Source organism: Acanthochromis polyacanthus, chromosome 3, assembly GCF_021347895.1.
Source record: "Acanthochromis polyacanthus isolate Apoly-LR-REF ecotype Palm Island chromosome 3, KAUST_Apoly_ChrSc, whole genome shotgun sequence".
Taxonomy (NCBI): Eukaryota; Metazoa; Chordata; class Actinopteri; family Pomacentridae; genus Acanthochromis; species Acanthochromis polyacanthus.
In genome coordinates this window covers 41,656,582-41,665,613 of record NC_067115.1, presented here as the reverse complement: position 1 = coordinate 41,665,613, position 9,032 = coordinate 41,656,582, and positions in this window count along the sequence as shown.

Here is a 9,032-nt window from a genome sequence, read left to right as displayed (position 1 = left end):
TGCCCCCACCCTGACACTTCTTCCCCCAATTTTAACGCACCACATACACATTCACATTTTGGGTTTGCGGGGAGACTGGGGGGGGTTCATTACCCTCTGCTCTGCCTCACCGACCCCCAATCTTAAGGCACCACACACACTTGTATATACACTTGGGTGGGTCACATTCACGGTGCAGGGCTAGTGTTCACCAGTCGGGGAACTGGTGAACTCAGTAACAGAGTAAATCACAATAGGTTTACTGGCGTGATCTCCGGGGCTCGTGGGGGAAGTGGGGCTGTGGGCCGGTGGGGCGCCGTGGGGGTCTGCTATGGCCCATTCTGCTGCGCGGGCCTTGGGGCTCTGGCTGTGTCGGCGGGGGTCGCTCCGGGCTCCTGGGCTGGGTCTCCGCTTGGTGGCTCCTGCGGGGGGGCTGTGTGGACCTCCTTGGGCTGGAGGAGACAGCTCCCTCCTTTTGGTGGAGGTTTTCACGCATGCCAGACTCACCACACCGGCACCTACCAAAACTCAATAGAGTTTGTTCCTCCGGTCGCTGAGTCAGTGGAGGTTGCTGGGTTAGTGTCTGTGGATCTCACTCTGCTTTATCTATCCTTCTTGTGGTCTCCTGACATCTTCATGATTGATCCAGTTGGGATTTTGTCGTATTTGGTGTTTGTGAAGGATTTTGGATTTGTAACTGGTTTTAAGGTGTGAATTAAAGAGCACAAACAAATAAAATGCACCTTTTCTCTTAGAACACTGTCTATGCCTCACCTTTCTGTCTGTCCTGTGTTTGTTTTATGTTTCACTTGGGTGTGCACAGCCCTCAATTGCGTAATGCAGGAAACAGCTTGAAATAAACATGATAGATTAATTTACCATGAGGACAGGTGATGGCCACAGTCACAAAGAAGAAAAAAAATTGCACGTGAAGCTTAAGCAATGACACCATGGTTGGTTGGTGTCATTTTTGAGCGGACTTGCAGACAAAAAAAAAAAAAAATGTTTTTACTTTTGTTCCCTGCAGTTCACTCAGATGGGAATGTGACCAAAAATGACTTAAAAAAGAATGAAATACAGAGCTCTATTGTCAGATTTTACCCAAGGTGAACCAGGTGATTCTATCTACACCGACAGTTTCCATAGATTTGTACGAGCAGATTGCTTTTTATATGTCAGTACTGCAGTTGATCATTTTCATACAACTATGGAAAGTCAAAACTATGAATAAGATTCATTTAAATTTGTGGCCCTGCTACTGTGTTGGGTCTTGTTTTTGAATGCAGTGCAGTTCGTTCTTCACTGAGACAGTCAGCTGTACTTTGATCATCAGGTGAGTCGGACTTCTTTTCCACCAGCTTCCTCCTCGCTACTCATTTTGTTTTTTAGAATTATCAGCTGCAGAGCACTTTATCTCTGGAACATCCAGCAGCTGAACGGCTTGTTTCACAGGTAGGGACAGACTGACAGAACCATCCATTCATTGACTACACTCCGTGGTACGCATCCGTCTAGGGGGAAGATGCATAGCATAATATTTGTTCTTTAAAAAAAAAATAGAATATTTTCCCAGTCCCCAAAACACTAGCCTAATCTACCAAAGAACACAAGATATTAGTTCAAAAGTTTGGAGTCTGGGAAAACAAACAACAAAGTGCTGCTGTCAAAATGGCTCCCTCCTCCACTGCAGATTTAAAAAGGTGAACAGCCAACCAGCATCGTCCGCTTTGTCGCCAAACAAACCTCCTGGACAGAACAAAGATCTCCACACAGACAGACCACACACTGCAAACTAACAGGACGAACAGACTACTCACACAGAAAACAAGGATGGGACAAAGATCCACAAGAACAGAGAACACCCACTCCCAGACAACACAACAACTCCAAAATGCAAACACAATAATACCATATTACAGCCGTAACACACCGCTAAATCCTCATTAGGTTTAAGGAGGGGCGGTGGGGTCTATCCCAGCTGACTTAAAGTGAAGGCAGGGGACATCCTGGACAGGCCACCAATCTATCGCAGATCTACATGTACTGACAAACAGTCACACTCACATTCACATCACTCACAGATTATTTAGTCACTAGTTCACTTCATCATGTTTTTGGACTGTGGGACGAAGCCGGAGTACCTGGAGAAAGCCCACACATGCACAGGAAGAACACACAAATTCCATGCATGAAGGTCCCGGGAAGGCCTGGATGTGAGCCAGAGATCTTCTAGCTGTAAGGCGAAACCACCCAGCCACCTGACAGGACCAGTCAATTAGAAAAAGCCCCACTTTATACCACAATGACTAATGCAGCTGCCGTGCTGAGGGGATCCAAAACAGCTTAACGATCCTAACACACTGACACAAATGTGGCCAGTTACATTTTAATGCTGCCATAAGATGGTTGCACATGTGACCATTTTAGTTGCAGACTGTAGCCCTGCCAAATTGTTTTAAAAAGTGTATCCTTTAAGTATCATGATAATTTAAATGAAAAGGTCCGAAAAATGTTCACAGAACCCCAACGGCAAGCCACAGACTGCCATTTGAGAATCACTAGTGCTTATTTAATGCAACATTACGGGAAATGAAGACATTCTACTGCTCAAAGGAAAGATGCTGAGTGTACTGCAGCATGTTTTCAGAGATGGAGAGCCCTGGTTGACCTTTTTCATGTGTTACATGAACACATCTGCATGGCAGCACAGGAGGTAAGAGTCCTTCCAGCATTCTCAGGCTTGGTTTGTTAGCCAGCCGCTCCTGTGCTGAAGTGTCTTTGGGTAAGACAGTGGTTGCTCTCAGTGGTCAGACTAGCACCTTCCACGGTAGCTTGCTGCCATCATTATGTAAGTGTTTAAACAGATGAAAGGCAAATTGTAAAACAACTTTGAAAAAAAAAATACAAATACCACTATTTACAAAATTACTGGTGACTTGTCCTCATCCTATATACCTCCTAAATGTCCTCTCAGTGTCTCCTGATGTTCAGTATATGAACCAGATTTCACACAATGCGAGTCCCACTTCTGCCTCCGTAAAATGTTCTGGATCTTGACCTTTGTTGTTGGTCATCCCCCTCACTCTTTATGATGAACTTTTTAAGAAAACACAAATACCAGGGTTGTGTTTTTTTCAGTTCTGTCATTCAAATATGTCATCTGCAAGCTATTGTTTTACATTCTGTGATAGTAAGATATTCACAGTGTGAAAACTGAGGTCGCAGATATTTCATTGTTTTTCTTGTTGACTGCTATGCTTGGAGGAAACATGCGGTCTCTCTCAGTCTCTGTCCCTCTTTATCCTTCCCTCTCTCTCTCATGCACACAAACAGTCATTCATTACATCAAGCTGATGCACATGCGCATGCACCGAACACAAACACACACTGTACTCCGTTTGCTATTTGACATTTTTGCAGACATGCCTACACACCGAGGCAGTAAATGCATCCCACAGCCCATTTCACTGTCAGATTGATTTGCTGCTCATTTCCGTAGCTAGTCTGCACCAATATATTGGAATCATTACTCTGCACCCTGGCATACAGGCCCTGACATCACTTCTTATGGTGTGTGTGTGTGTGTGTGTGTGTGTGCGTGCGTGCGTGCGTGCGTGCGTGCGTGCGTGCGTGCGTGCGTGCGTGCGTGCGTGCGTGCGTGCGTGTGCGTGTGCGTGTGTGTGTGCGTGTGTGAGCGGGTAATTATAGGGGTTGTGGAGACCTAATGTCCCCACAACCATAGGAAAACCAAAAGAAATGTCATTTGTGGGGACCTCATTTGGGTCCCCACAAGTTTAAACAGTGTTTTCTTGGCCATTTTGTTGTTACTGAAAAAAGTAAAAGTGCAAAAACGTTTCATTAGGGTTAGCCATTGTTTTGGTCTGGGTTAGGGTTAGGGGTTAGATATGAATGGGAGTCAATGGTAAGTCCCCACAAGGATAGGAATACACAGTGTGTGTGTGTGTGTTTAGGTGAAGTCTGTACTTGGACGTCTTCTATTTTATGTTAAACAATTAGCTTTTTGTACAAATGTGGACAGTTCAACCTTAAATTATACATTTATAGGCAAACATTGACTGCTGTGCATCACACATATTTCCATATATTCACATCTGACCACAATAAAATAATGAGAAGTCTACAAACATGCTGAGGTTTATGGATGATTCTTAAATGTCCATCAGTGTGAATGTGAGTGTGTGTCTCTGTGTGTCCAGGGTGTCCCCTGCCTTCACCCAAGTCAGCTGGGACAGATTCCAGCTGCTGATGACCCTACAGAGCATTGAGCGCTATATAGAAAAATGGATGGACAATAAAAACTAAACAGTACATTTTACAGCAGGCTTGTAATCGACTTTGGAACCAGGCTTTGAGAGTGTTTTTTCCTTTTTTTATCCAGAAGAATAAACAACTTTATTTGCATTCTGAATTTGTAAAACTGGTTGAAGCTGGTGGTTTGAGATAATAACACTGCCAACACAGTAATCTCTGTGAGCTATAAAGGGTCAGGGGTGTTTGGGATTTTTGAATAGAGTTTTTTTTTAAACAAGGTAATTTAGCAAACAAAATAGTTTTAACTTTTGACAGTTATTCCCTGGTAGTTTCGGTAAGAACATTCCAGGGACTCACTGTGTTATTTTTTCAAAGGCAGAAACATTGTGACCCAACACCTGGTTTGGTGCCTGTGTGCTCCTTCATGCTTGCACAGATTATTGAACAAAAGTCGACAGTGGGGTTAGTTGAGAGTTTGGGCATGTACTGAAATGCCTTGGGGCAGCCAAAAAATCTGGCAGTGACACTTGCAAACCCCCCACTGATATAATTCTGTGCAACGAGGCAGTAAAATATTACTAATGAACTAAGCTGCCACCAGCTTCAGTCTGCAACCTCCTGTTGAACATTGCAGTCTGCTGAGGCCTATTCAGCACTTTCTGCATGGCTGGCCCAGGCAACACTTTGATTCTGGCCACTAAACAAAGAGCGAGAAGCAGATAGTACACAAACACAGGAAGTGGGAACAATCGAATCACATGCCGTATTAGCCAAGGCACTGCTGAGGGAAGAAGAGAGCAGGAGTGACAAAGAACTCTTGTGGGGGTGGGATAGTGGGAGAGGGAGCAAGGGCAGACTGAGGAAAAGATGGAGGACGAAAAAGAGAATAGACATAGACTAAATTCACAAGTGCACCGAGTCACGACCTTGCTCTCACTTACATAACATGAAGAATCCTCAGCCCTATCCCAACAAGCCTAATCAACCATATACAGTCCACATCAGGAATGAAGTACACCTCATTTAAATATCAAATCAATCTTTATTTTTATCACCGCTCAGTAATTAAATTAATTCTCAGTTGAAAAGTAGGATGTTTGATCTTTAACAGTTGAGACTTAATACAGAACAGATACAGGAACTCAATGGAACGCTGGTCAGAACAGCTTCACACATTCATTTTGAAGACAGACTCATTCCTCTTTGCAATGCAGAGTACTACTGTTGCACACAGTTCTGGAGAAATGTTCTGTTATTCTTCAGAGAGAACATTTTTCAGCTGACTCTTTGCTGGAGGGATTGTGATTGTTCACCTTAAAACACCCCAAAGGTGTTTAAATGGATTCAGGTCATTCAACATATTTGGCTAAATCATCGTTTTTTTCTTCTTTCTTCTTTAAAAACTCTGATTTCTCGTGTCATTGCACTTCCACTTCCATGCTCTGTTGTCAGGACTATGCATTCATTGTGGTGATTCTGGGCAGGTTCATGTGAAATATGCAGTACAACTGAAGTATCTGTTTTAGGTGTACTCAGCTTACGCTCTGATTTTGCATGCAGGCATGCTCAAGTCTGTTGTACTGTAAGAGCATTTGGCACGAGAGGATGCAGACTTAATGCAGTCATTGTTGCGTAGTAGTCACATATCAGGATATATACCGAGGAAGTAGTCTATTAAAAAAAGAGAGAAACAAAGAAATGTAGTTCATTAGATAATGTTGTGGAATTTTTGCTTAGTGATTTGTGAACAATACAAAAAAAACATGTTTCATTTTCAATGATTCCATTGTAGAAAGTTGGAAACTCAAGACTGCCATAATATACTGTATTTGGTCTTAGAAGTATATATAAACTTTTGTTCACAACTGTGTTCTTAGAGGAGAGAAGCTGAGACCTTTTAGCCCAAGAACACGAAACCTACTGCCAAGCATGGTTGTGGTAGTACAGTATTATGCTCTGGGGCTGTGTTGCTGCCAGTGAAATTGTTGCTTGACACAAAGTAAATGGAATAATGAAGAGGAAGAATTACCTCCACATTCTTCAGTGAAACCTAAAATTATCAGCCATGAAGTTGGATCTTGGATGCAGCTGACAACAAGACAATGACCCCAAACATATCAAAAAATACCAAATCAGACTAGAAGCAAGATTTTACTGGCCTAGAGGAAAATGGCCAAATATAGTTTGACCAAATATTAGCATTGCTGTATGTATATTTTCCACCCAGCAGACTTTATCATATTTCCAGAGGCTCTAAATACATGAATGAAAGAACCAAAATACATGTTATTTATTTTTTGTTGGCAAATGTGTTTCAGTGAAGAGAAAAATCCTGAGTTTTAGGAGTCAAAACCTCTGAACGAAGTTGGTTGTTCTGATTCCTTTCCACACAAATGAACAGTGACTCTCCTCCAGCTCCCTCTGGATGTCTGAGCTCATCATTCTATCTCTAAGGCTGGGCCCTGCCACCCTGCAGAGGAGACTTATTTCAGGTGCTTGTGTCTGCAATCTCATTCTACCCAGAGCTAGTGACCATAGGTGAGGGTTGGGTTTTGGATCAACTGGTAAATCAACAGCTGTGCTTTCGGGCTTAGCTCCTTCCCTACAAGACTGTCTGGTACAGTTCCAGTTGACCAGTCCATCTCATGCTCATTTTACTGCCACTTATAAACAAAATCCAAAGATACCTATACTTCTCTCCTTGGGCCAACAACTCACCTCCAACCCAGAGGGAGTGGCTGCAAACCGCCTCGGTGGCACTGAAGGCCACGGGGTTATTAAGGCAACAACAGAACCATATTGCCTGCAAAAAGCAGGGACATGACCCAGATATTAGCATTTATTAATCATTTTTATTTGGAAAAGCATAGAGCAATGATCCATGACAGTCTGAGTCAATCAAGACTGTAGCTGCTGGGCTACATGAATTTAAAGGATTGTATCGTCACATCTGAGCTGTGCAGGAGGCAGGACCTCATTACCACACCTCCATCCATCAGTCACTATTTCAACCATTTTGGATTCATTTTTGTACAGTGTGAGAAAGTGGTTTTACATCATACATCTTCATATAAAGTCTATGGTCTGTGCCACAAGTGCTCTTATGTATGTTGGTCTGTACCTCGTCTGTTCTTTTGTTTGATTCTTTCTGAGATTCAGACCAGCAACCATCATGTGACCAGCTCCCTGTTCTCCCTCCAGGCTACTGCTGTTCTCAGCGCAACTGGAGAAACCATGAAAGAGAGAGAGAGAGAGAGCAAAGTTCTGCATAAGTGAACTAATGTGATTCAGAGCTTGAATGAAAGAAAATCCATTTTGACATAACCTAAATGACTAGTGAGTGTGATGCAGCTGAGATAAGGCTACTACTTTGAGAGAAAAAAGTGAAGAAGAGAGAGACAGAAAGCGAGAGAGAACAACGGTCTTACCCCACCTCTTTAGTCTCATCGGGAATAATTGTAGTATAACAAGGTTGGAGCACAGTGAGATGAGGACAGATATCTGAGAGAGGAAAGAAAAGAAAGACCAGAGTTGAAAAGTCTGTACGTCCTCGTCTTTTGTGCTGCAGAGGAACTCAACTCACTTTCTGAAATTACTTCTGCTTCAACTACATGTGATAAACGCTCAGTCAGACACATTCAAAATGCAAATGTATGTGGGGATGGAGGCTTCAGAGCAGCTTGTGTATTTGTCCTTCCTGTGATGATATTCATCATATACTTACTGTGATGATAACTGCTGCCTGCTGGCCAGTCATTGGCAGAATCAGTTGTTGATCTGATTGACTTCCAGTTCTTGCCCGAGCTTAATTATTTGAACAAACCCTAAAAAAAAAGGTCAAACTGGGATTGTAAATGGAGACCATCTTCACTGATGCATGTGGATTAGTATCATCTTCACACTGTGACTGTGCTTTTATATCAGCATCACAAGTCAATGACTAAATTGAGTTTTAAATTGAAGTTGATGAATCACGCTTCTAGTCTTGTATGTGTCTCCAGTCATTACAGGCAACATGAGGGGAGACGCCGGTTAGAGTCAAAACAATTAAGAAGGGTCTTTCATTTTATTTAGCACTAACCTTTCATGTAAACAATGTGAAAATCAAACTGTTTGATTAAAGTAGCAGACTGAATGTGTCACTACAACTGATTGATCAGCAGACTCTTTTGTGCAAACCTGTGTCCTACCACAGTCATAAGACATGCAGGCTAGGTGAAATAGAAACTTGGAAAATTTCCCACAGTTGCCCAGTGCACGCAAATGATTACTCAGCGGAGTTATGTGATAATCGGTGTACGTTTGTCTGTTTGTTTGCAACATTACTTAAACTTATTAAAACAGACGAACAGATTTGGATGAAATTTTCAGGGAAGGTCAGAAGTGACACAAGGACCAAGTGATTACATTTTGGCAGTGATGCAGCTTATAGTGTGGCTCTACGGATTTTTTTAAAGATTTCTGCATCACTGCAAGATAGCGCCATGGCGTCACTGTAACCATGACAACAAGTGAACACTACATCAGCTGCCTGCTGATGATCACATGATTGCGATCCTACTACAAATTGACCATTGTCTACTTTTTTGACTTTTATGTCAGAAATGATAAAAGGAGCAATTGATTAAATTGTGGGAGTGTCCCATCAGTTCTCGCCGCCCACTACATATTTAGGTCACATGATTCGGTGTCTGTACATACACATCCATAACACATGCCTGTAGTCAGCACAAGGTCATTTTGTTTGTGGGTACATCTATATTAAATGGCCACATTCTGTG